The 11,930-nt window shown below is 39.6% G+C and overlaps 1 protein-coding gene across 1 annotated transcript in view; it reads right to left on the bottom strand.

Moving 5' to 3' along the window:
• The window catches only part of Ank2 (ankyrin 2), a 675,290-nt gene that overhangs the window by 400,660 nt on the left and 262,700 nt on the right, over positions 1-11,930 (bottom strand). The window lies entirely within an intron of this gene.

Raw genomic sequence — 11,930 nt, 5'->3', positions numbered from 1 at the left:
TAAAAATATTTATTTAAATAAATATTTTATTTATTTATTATGTTATGATGTATTGCCTACATGCATATAAGTGCACGCATGTCATGCAGTGCTTACAGAGGCCAGAAGAGGGTGTCGGAACCCCTGGAACTGGAGTTAACAGAAGGTTGTTAGTGGCCATGTGGGTGCTGGGAACCGAACCCAGGTCCTCTGCAAGAGCAGCCAGTGCTCTTAACTGCTGAGCCATCTCTCCAGCCCCCAGAATCATTCTTGATAAGAGAATTGGTTTGTTTATATAACAAAAATCCCAATTTCATCTCTTGGATCCAGGTAGCTATTTCTATATTTAACATTAAAGTTTAGGTTTATACATTTTGCACAAACACACACACACACACACACACACACACACAACTACTCATCCTTATTCCTAGAAAACAAACTCAAAGAACAATTTGAGAATACTTAAATGAAAAAGCAGAGAGAATTAAATTTAAACAGGGTAACAATGCATTTAAGTGTACTTTGAAAACTGAAGGTGCCTCTGACGTGCTATTATGAATCCCATCATTTTTATCACAGATATGTTTTCCACTCAGAAATGTCTTCCTTGAAGATGGCTCTTACATAAAAATAAAGTCATTTTTCCAACTGACACAGCAACAAGAATTCACATTCTCTCCACTGTTCTTTCTCTCTGACACCCTCATGCCCTCCACCCCTGCTTCTGTTTGAGCAAACTCATCCCACTAACACGGCCCTCAACATTGCCTCAGTGATACTCTGGGTGACATAGCCAGGATAAAAGGCTCTAAGTGATAGAAACCAGAAGTTCCCTGAGACAAATGTCTTGCCCTAGGCCCACTGTTAATAGTTAGTCACCTCCCTACCTCAGGCCTGACAGAACGTCACAGCTGCAGAAATCCAGACAACCCACTTCTCTTGCCAGGACGTTTCTCTGCTGTCCTTGGTTCCACAGTTAGGAACTAGCCACAGACAAGCTAAACAGCTTCTTTGTTCTGCAACTCCAGGAAAAGGGTCCAAGGCCACCCCAACCCAGACTTCACATCTATATGTGTGCCATCTTTATTTTCTAGCCATATATAATTCAATCCCACCCCCTCACACCTTTGTACAATTTGCTTGTCCTGGAGGAGTTGTGTCACCTTTGCTGAAAGTCTAGCTCTGGTCTTTTACCTAAACTTTATTCTCTCTCTATCCTTCAAAATCTAGCACTAAATTTCTTTTGTTTTGACACAAAACTCTGTAAGAACTTCTACAGAAGCTTCCAGAAGGCACTTCTACTGTTAAGAGAGTCATCGAAAGAAAGAAAAAAAAAAAAAAAAAGAGTCAACATTAAAACTTCCATGATATCCCATATCCTTTTACCATCTTCTCTCTCATCTTTCCTTATTTCTGACATTTCCCCAGTGGCCTGTACTTACTTGACCTTCCTTAAGAGTAAACTCAGCCTAGAAACTGAATCTATGACTCAAAAAATACATATTTAACGTATTAAATGTCTACCATGTGGCAAGACTAAGAACTAGGGAGACACTGTCTGACACCACCACCACCACCACCACCCCTCCCACCCCCTCCCAGGCATGGAATAAACAAAACTGGTAACATTTTTATAAGCAAAATACTTACATTATAACAAAGGAACTAGTTGGTAAACAAAAAATATTAGTTGTAAGTGCTACAGGGGAAAAGTAGGATAAAGAGTAATGATAGATGTTATTTTATTCAAGATGCCAGAAATCTGAATGAACTGATGGATCAGGCCAAGCAATCTAAAGGAAAAAAATATTACAGTCAAGAATAGCCACTGAAAGGTTTTCAAAGGAAAACTTCCTACCAAGTATATTGAGAACTATGGCACTACCCAAAGAGAAAAAGTAAAAAGAAAAAAGACATAACAACTGGATCTATGAGAGATGTTATTAATATTCTTCATTCTCAGTAGCTTTTCAGTCAATATATTTGGTAGACAAATTAGGAAAATAATCACGGTTTACTCTGTATAAACTGAAAACAAATACACTTTATATTACGGCAGTTTATGAACTGGTAATGTCTGATCATGTTCAGCAACCTCTTGGAACAGCACCTTCCCTCCTCATATATAGTACTAGCTTTAAATACCCAGGTTCAGGTCTCTAAGATAATCTGCTAAGACTTCCTGGCTGCTTGGTGTTTGCTTTAGTCCATATCTTCTGCTAAAACAAAATATCTGAGATTGAGTGATTCATAAATAATAGAAATGTATACCTCACAGTTCTAGAGACAGGAAATTCAAGATCAAGGTACAGCAGGTCTGACGTTGGTGAGAGTCCTATGTACCCCAGACTGGCTTCAAATTTAATATGTAGCCAAGGACTACTTAAACTACTGATCCTCTTGCCTCTCTCTACCTCTTGAGTGCTGGATCACAGCAAGAGCCCAGTTTTATGCAGCGCTGAGGGTCAAACCCAGGGCTGCCTGCACAGTGTTAACCACTGAAATTGTGATGCTATTTGTTACAATGGCTAGCTAACCTTGTGTTGAACCCTTGGTCCCCAGCTGGTAATGGTGTTTTGGAAGGCTGTAGAACCTTTAGGAGGTGGAGACTCATTGGAGGATATGTTTCACGTGGGGAAGGAACAGACCTTGAAGCTAAAGGAATGTGTCCGATTCAGATTGGAGCAGGCTCAAAACTAATTCGTTCAGGTGGATTTTTATTTTCCTGTAGACCTTCTCTCACTAAGAAGTTAAAGCTGGCCTTGAACTTTTGGTGTTTTGCCTATAGCCTCAGGAGTACTGAGACAACAGGTGTGGGTCACCACACCCAGCAAGATGGATTTTAAAGAAGCAGTAGCAACAGTCAGTTGGGGACTTGTTTTCTTTCATGTTATACCATGACATAAGATTGACCAAACAGGTATTTGGCTGTAAAATTTACCTTATTTCACCTAGAAAGAGCCTTTGGGTTCCATGGTATATTGTTATCTAAGCATCCCACTTTACCTCTGGACCTAGAATTACTGGAATTACATAGTAATTTTGAGTCTCATTTTACATAAATATTACCAAAAATATTGTAGATCAAATGCAGAATTCACAGAATAGCAGAATGTGGGTGAGTTCACCCTGTGTGTTTTCCTGGCTAGGTCAGTTTTTTAGGATGTGCCGTTATCTGCTTGCTCTACTATATATTCAGTCTCTGGTGATATTAGTTCTTGAAAATAGCTGTCATAATTGGGTTTTCCCATAGATGCAAAAGAACAGGACTCCACAGCAGGCTGTTTCCTTGACAGCATATTATCCCAGTGCAACCTGACTTTATAACTGCAATTATTTTATTTTCATGTTTATTTTTATTTTATGTGAATGAGTATTTTGGCTATACGTATGCAAGTGCTCCACATACATGCAGTGCCCACAGATGCCAGAAGAGAATCCCCTGGAGTTGGAGTATATGCTGCCATGTGGGTGCTGGAAAGCAAACCCAGGTCTTCTGCAAGAGCAGCGAGTGCTCTTAAGTACTGAGCCATCTCTCCAGCCCCATGGTAAATATTTTTGTAAACCAGCTTAACAGTGTTATGAAAACATACTTTTCCTCTAACCTTAGCCTGAAACTCACTGTGTAGCTAAGAATGACCTTGAATTTCTGATCTTCCTGCCTCAACATCTTAAGTGCTGGAATTGCAGACATGTGCCACCATGCTGGGTTTTATGCCATGCTCAGGGTTGAACCCATGGCTTTGTGATGCTGGGCAGCTCTCTCTCAAATATATAAAGAGATATATAAAGAGATCTATGTCTATTGATTAAAATCCAACAGAGAAAACCCATAGCCTCCATATTAATTCCTGTATAAATGGTAAATCATATTTTATAAGCTGTACACACGAGAACACAAGCAAGCATGGTGTCAAAAGGAAACTTAGAAGGGCTAGAGAGTACACAGCAGTTAAGAGCACTGACTGCTCTTGCAGAGGACCCAGGTTTGGTTCCCAGCACCCACATGGCAGCTAACAATCATCTTTAACTCCAGTTCCAGGGGATCCGACACCCTCTTCTGACCACCACAGGTATTGCACAACATGGGTGCACTTACACACATACAGACAATACACTCACATATACATAAAATAAAAATAAATAAAATATATAAAAAAGGAAACTTAGAGACTATCAGACCCAATATTGCCCATATTCTATTCTATAGTAAATTGTAATCCAGTAGGTTGGGTTCTCTACTCAGGGTTATATATTAATTATTTATATATTAAATATTTAGCACCTTGAACTAAATTCCAAGTTTTTGCATTTCTAATCCAGTATTTATGTCTCATAGTGGGTATTAAAATTAAGTTTGGGATCCTTCAGCCTCAGCAAATATATAGGCCCTGAAACTGCTCAGATGTTTCCACAGTGAAAAGAAAAATATATAAATCACTAACCCCCAGAGAAAAGTGTTTTAGGCATTACACTTGCTCTTAACCAAAAGGCTAAGAAGATATCATTATGAACATTTCAAACATAGAGTAGAGATTTGTGGCTACACCTCATTTGAGAGAGAACTTGCCCAGCATACACAAAGCCCCGGGTTCAGCCCTGAGCATGGGATAAAACCCAGCATGGTGGCACAGGTCTGCAATTCCAGCACTTAAGATGTTGAGGCAGGAAGATCAGAAATTCAACTCATTCTTAGCTACACAATGAGTTTCAGGCTAACCAGTGATATGTGAGTCCCTGTCTCAAAAAATGAATAAAAACATAAAAAGGAAAGAAACCAAGTTGAACAGAACATTTTTTTTCTTCCAAATCTGCAAAATACACTGTTTACATGAGGGATTACTATGACAACACAGTAGAAGAGACAAGAGAGAATTAGTTTGGAGGTGACCTTGTGTTTTTACTGTATTAGACTTTGCCAAGGAAGCTCATAATGTTAGGACAGCGTTGATAATATGGACATTAAAGCCTCAGAGTCACTAAACAAATAGTTTGAATAAAAAAGATAATAGATATGAGGTAGGCATAGTGGTGCGCGCCTTTAATCCCAGCACTCAGGGGAGGTGGGTGAATCTCTGTGAGTTTGAAGTCAGCCTGATCTGTGTAGTGAGTTCCAGGCCACTTGTGGAGATCATTTTGCAGTCTTATCCCTCTATGAATTAATAATGAATGACTAACCACTGCTGTCTCTCCCATTGAAGAAGATTTGGTCAAAATGAAGACTTAATATACTATCTAACTAACAGTTACCCAACAGTCCAGACTGATGCTAATCCACTTATCTACTGCTGTTACAAACTACCTCATAAACTTAAAGTAAACTTAAACAATTTTCTTTACAAGTTTGTGGGTCAGAGGTTCAGGTAGGCTTCTACTGTCTAGCTCATGTTGATTTACATGTCTGCTGGTCACCTCTATAGTAGATCCCTGCACACTGGCTCCTCAGTGCTCATTACTCTCTTTCCTGCATGTTGGTTCTTTAGGGCTTCTATCTGTTTAGTGGTCCCAAGGTAGCTGCATTCTTCCATGACAGCTGGCTTTCAAGAGGTAGAAAATGGAAGCTGCTAGACCCTTCAAGACTCTATCATATCTTACTGGTTAAAGCAGTACTTGGGTCACAGGACCCAAGTTCAAAGAGTGAAGAAATGAGTCCCCCTCTGAATGGGATGATGAAGCAATCACATCACAAAAAAGCATATAGGATGCTTTGAGAGAAGAAGAAGGGGAGGGAGGGAGGGAGGGAGAGAGAGAAATACTGCAATTTTGGCTAGCAGAGTCTCTTCACTTTGGGAATGACCCTGAGTCTGTAGTTTATAGGAAACAGCTGGTATGTTTTCTCTTCCTTGTGGCTTTATGACAAGCCTAACAACCTGAGTTCAATCCCCAGAACCCACACAAAGGTGGAAGGAGAGGGTCGACTCCACAGAGTTGTCCTCTGACCTCCACACGTGCACCATGGCATACATACACCTACACACACAATCAGACACACATAATAATGATAAATTAAACCAGAAAAAAATCTTTCTGTTTGAAGCATGTCTTTTGCACTTTGTGCTTTTACTCTTTCTTTATACTCTTGCTTTGTCCCTTTTTATATAACATCCATCAATAAGAACTCCTAAAATCCTTAAATTATACAGTATTAAAAAACATAATGGCTGAGTGTGATGGCTGAGGGAGGCAGATTCTGAGTTCAAGGTCAGCCTAAGTAATATCATGAGATCCTGTCTAAATTAATAATAATTAATAAAAGATTCAAAACAGAAATCTCATCCATCCTGGGGATAGAGGCAGGTAGATCAGAAGTTTGTTGTCTTTGGTTATATAGCTGGTTTGAGGCCAGCCTAGGCTATGAGACTGTTTCAAACAAAAATAAAAAACAACAAAAACAAAAGTACATTATACTTTAGAACTAATGAGTTAATGTCTAAGATGAAACCTGTTGCCTAGAATTTGGACATTGTTTTTCTGAACCATAATAAAACCTATATATCTGATGGATTCTCTCCATTACTCAATCTTTGTGGTATTCTTTTTTTTAATATTTTATTTTATTATTTTTATTTTATGTGTATGAGTGTATTGCCTGCGTGTTATGTGAGTGCATGACCACAGAGGTCAGAAGAGGGTTTCAGATCCCCTAGGACTGGAGTTAAGACCAATTGTTAGCTGCCATGTGGGTGCTGGGAATTGAACCCAGGTCTTCTTCAAGAATAGCCAGTGTTCTTAACCACTGAGCCACCTCTCCAGCCCCTCTTTGTGGTATTCTTTTTATGTTTAGAGTCATTCATGTTTCTAGCTTACAGATAAAACCACAGTACAATATCTTTTAATTATTTGCTCTTTCACTACTAAGAAAAAAATTGTTCCCTGAGCTTTGGTAATTTGGTTAGACCTAGAAAAGTACTCATATTCAAGTACATACATTCAAGTAGAATGATGAATTCTTCTCAAGGAAACTTCCAGGTATATGTGCAAAATTTAGGAGCAAAGGCATGATCAATCCATCTGTTTTTGTCATGCTGACTAGGCAAATGACTACATAGCATCTTCTTGCCAGCTTACCCTGTATATATGCCAAAAAGAACTTTTACCAGCTTATCAACTTATCAAAATACTTAAATATAGCAATATAGCCAATGCTACTCAGATTGAAATGGATAAGAACTAACACTATCTTACAAATCCAATATTACCCCAGGATATCTATGCCATGCTTGGATCTTGACTTGTTTTATAAAACTACAGGATTCTAACTAAGTAATAATTTAGTTATTACTAATTGTGTATAACATTTCAAGTTTCATTTTTGCATAGCCAATTATCAGATTACTTCCTGGGTCCATACACCTTTCTAGCAAGAATGTGTGAAAAATTGCGAAGGACCTGAGATTTATCAGCTTTGTGTTATACTATAGCAAAATACTTAAAGAAATTAACTTATATTTTGAGACAGAGACAGGATCTCATCTAGCCAAAGCTGGCCTTGAACTCATGATCCTCCTACCTCTACCCGCCATGTACTGGGATTATGATTATAGGCATAGACCATCACACCTGGCTAATATTTTTTTTTTTTTTTTTGGCTTTGTTTTTGAGACAGAGACAGGATCTCATCTAGCCAAAGCTGGCCTTGAACTCATGATCCTCCTACCTCTACCCGCCATGTACTGGGATTATGATTATAGGCATAGACCATCACACCTGGCTAAAATACTTATTTAGTTCATGTTTTAGAGGTATTACTCCAAAGCCAGGCAGCCCCATTGTTTTCCTGTGAGTGCTGGATGGTAACAGGGGCACAGGAGTGTGATGGAGCAGACCACTCAAGACCTGAGTCAGGAAGCAGAAAAGAGTGAAGACCCAGGTTCCACAATACCCTTCAAGAACATGACCACTGTGACCTAAGGAGTTACAGTCAGCCCTCTCTCCTAAATGTCCCACCATATCCCCATAAGCACCACCCTGTGGGTACTGCCACATGGACCTTTGAGGAACTCTTATCTGACTCACAGCAATCCACAAGCCAAGAACTGAATCAGTGGCAGTTTCATAGATGGAGGCAGGAGATACAAGACTCCTCCATCATCAAAAAAGGGTCGTGTCACCTAAGCACTGCAGCACCACAAATCAGAATTAGTGTCAGTTTCATTTGTTCCCAGTTATCCCGGTGATAATGTGTATAATCCTAGATAGAGGATTGTATTGTAGCGAGCAGTAAGTACATACTTTGTTCCACAGGGAGCCTTTATGTTTATTATACTGGAAAGAAAGCATACATTTGTTAACATCCAAGGACATCTGCTATACCAACATTCTTGAAAAGATAGTCTAGAAGAAAGAAAAGGAGGTGCCTCTGCTCGCAAGATATATGCAAATACAAGAAGCCCATATGTCATGCAGCTGTCCCCTCTGGATGGCCACATCCCCTCTGATGGGAAACACAGATGTTCACAAGACACTGGAGGTTTTCAAGAACTGGAAGACTCGAGGGGCTCTTCTCCCAGGTTATATAAGCAACAGCTAGTGGGAACGAGCAGAGTCTTTGGTGGAGCTGCCTGCAAGTTCTATGGGACACTCCAGAGAGGCAGCTTTGGTGAGTTGTCACCCAGGCTGGCGTGGGCCTTTCAGTGATGCAGCTGCCTTTGTGTTATTTCTTACCCAATAACCAGCGAGTACTGGTTCATCCAGCTGTACTTGGCAAAGCTTCTCTGTTTGGTCTATTGTTGGAAACTTATCTGAGATGAATAGACATCTGCTCCCATCTTCTCCAGGAAAAGTCATACAACACTACAGGAAATCACCTCCTCAATGGAAAATTTCAAGAAACACGGGTTTCTCTGCAGTTTGGAAATGGAATACTAATTTGTCCATCGGAATGGTCTAAATTTAAGTGGGAAATGCCTATTTCCTTCAAATTCTTTCTACCACACATCTATAAGACACTTTTGTTTGTTTGTTTTTTGAGCTAGGGTCTCACTTTGTAGTCATGGCTGGCTTGGAACTCACGAGGTAGACCAGGCTGGCCTCAAACTCATGGAGCTCTGCCTACCTCTGACCCCCAAGTGCCAGGATTAAAGGTGTAAGGCACCACAACCACCTGTAAAATATCTTTTAAAGGGCTAGAAAGATTTTAACAGTGGTTAAAAGCACTGGCTGCTCTTGCAGAGGACCCACATTTGGTTCCCAGCACCCACCTAGAGGTCCACCCTGGCACACACCCCCAACTCAGTTCCAGGGGATCCAATGCCTGAAAGCTACCCCTGTCAAACTTTGTAGCTTTCAGGCTGCCAGCAGGGGCCCAGTGTTTCCCGTTTATCTGTAGCTCCACCTAAGGCACTTTTGAAAATGAACCATTTTTTTCTCACTTATTTTTAAAGACTTATTTATTTTTATTTTATGTGAGTGTGTGTGTGTGTGTGAGTGTGTGTGTGTGTGTGTGTGTGTGCCTGCTTATCTGTATATGCACCATGTTCATGCAGGTCCCCATAGAAGCCAGAAGAGGGCATGGATCCCCTGGAACATCATAACCCTCCATAAGAAGTCATCCACTGCATTCCCATTTTGCAGAGAACTAACCAAAGCAAACCCTGGTGAGTGGCGGAGCAGCCTGCAGCTCGGCCTTCCAGCTCCCATATCCACTGTCTCTCAGTCCTTGTATTTAACCCAGGCCCTTGACTTCCCACAAAGTTCATCCTCATGCCTGGAACAAATCTACCTTGTAGTAAGTTTTCCATATAGAGAAAATGGTTCAAAAAATAGGAAAAGGGGCATTTCAAAACATCTCATGTTTTGCTCCCTCTAAAAAATAAACGATTTGCAGGGTATGGTGGTGCATGCCTTTAATCCCAGCACTTGGGAGGCAGAGGCTTCGTATCTTTGTGAGTTTGAGGCCTGCCTGGTCTACATAGTGAGTTCCAGGACAGCTGGGGCTACAAGGAGACCCTGTCTCAAAAAGACAATAAAATAAATAAAATAAAATATTCAAGTTGTGTATGTCTTATAAATAGTTTGAGTAGCTAAAGTACACAAACTAGAACTATTCATTGGAGTCATAGCAATGCTTTCATTCATTTGTGGCAGCATTAACATTCCTGCAACAAATTTTTGGGATGCTTTGGTTTGAGAAGCTCTTTGCTTCTAAAATATTTTATTGGGCTCGGAAAGCATTAAACTACAACTTATACGACACACTCATGACATGTAATTGTAATTACCTCAAGACACACTTGGTTGAACTTGAGTAAATACAAAATGTCTTAGAGAAGAAATGTAAGGAAAGAAAAAGGAAAAGCACACAATGCACGGGGCGGTTCACACAGCCAAGCGCTCGGTACTGAGAACTCACTGTGTATTCATCATGTGCTCCACATTTACCAAGTGAGAGCACAAGCCCTGTTCCAGTGGGATTTCCCGGCTCTCCCATAATGAGCGGCTTCTCCTAGCTGCCTCCTGTTAAAAGCTGCAGTTGCATCTGCCCCATCCTGATTACAAAAGAACAGAAGAACAAAACCCCAGGTCTTTGCAAGGCTTCAGCAGTGATAACTGTCATCAAATCTAACAGAAATTTAAAAAAAAAAAAAAAAATAGTGTGAAAGAATGGAATGTGAAATAATATCTTTATTTTTAATTACATTTTCATGGCTAAGTATACCGCATTTTAAGTGGCTGCAATCCCTTAGGAAAAAGTTTAAAGTCAAATCATTACAGCTAACTAATAAGCGAGAAATCAGGCCATCTGCCAATTATTCTGCAACCGTCTCCAATGCATCTCCATCCCCTAGCTAAATAAACACAAGGCAAGATGAATGGACGGTCAGATAAAAGTATCTCCAGAAATGATGAAATGCAGTAAAACTTTGAGCCAATTGATAAATTGGTTATAAAATTAATTCTTTCTAATGCATCTCTTACAGAAGTCTCATAAATAATAATGTTGTATAGCCCTTCTTTGCATTTAATGTAAATTAAACTTTATAAATTATTTCAAAGTCTTTTTGGAAAACATCAAATTAGAGTCCCAGAGCTGGCAGACAATCCAAAACATCTCCTGATTATTTTTCAAGTAAGTAGATCTCTCAGATCATAAGGAGAGACAATCACCATCCTAGGCTTCTTTTTTTGCTATTGTCTTTGACTCTTCTAATATTTATCACCTTAACAGTCCACCAAAAATGTCTCTTTTTCCCACAGTCCCATTTTTCCGCCATCTTTACAGAAAGGAAATGACCAACATCCATCTTAGTAAGAAATTTGTTCCTGTACTTAAAAGTGTTTATAATAGCCATTTTTTCAACTCATATTTTTTCAACTTGAACAATCCTAATTTTTCAAGCCTGTATGAGCTCTTCTTTTTTATGTGTGTATATATGTGAAGTATGTGAGTCTATGTGTGTTCCCATACATGTGGGCATATGTGTGTGTGCACAAGCCTGTGAAGGCCATAGGTTGACATTGGGTGTCTACCCTGCTTTCTAATTTGTTTACTGAGGCAGGGTCTCTGCCTGAACCTGGAGCTTACAAGTTAGTTAGTCTTGTCTTGGGGATCCTATCTCTTCCTCCTGATTTCTGTAATTAGAGGCAAGTCACTATGGCTTCCCAGCTGTTATGTGGGTACTGGGGATCCAAACTCTGGTGCTCACATTTGTAAAGCAAGTGCTTTATCCACTGAGCCATCTCTGCAGTTCCTAATCTCTTCTTTTCTATCATTTGGATTATTTCTGAATGCTCTTCACTTTTATAATCTTAAAGCATATTGGCCATTCACATACACACACAAATAATACAAACCACAGTTAATATGGCACAGACATTTTTTAAGCAATGACAGTAAATTATTGATTTATGTTTTGCTTGTAATATTTTTTCTTGTTCTTTTTCTTTGTTTATGGTATCAAGCCGTATCCTGTATTTGTTTCTCTATGTGGAACTTTTATTCCCTATTT

This window comes from Nannospalax galili, unplaced genomic scaffold (assembly GCF_000622305.1).
Source record: "Nannospalax galili isolate Female #2095 unplaced genomic scaffold, S.galili_v1.0 scaffold216, whole genome shotgun sequence".
NCBI classification, from domain to species: domain Eukaryota; kingdom Metazoa; phylum Chordata; class Mammalia; order Rodentia; family Spalacidae; genus Nannospalax; species Nannospalax galili.
This window is presented reverse-complemented; position numbering and strand designations above follow the sequence as displayed.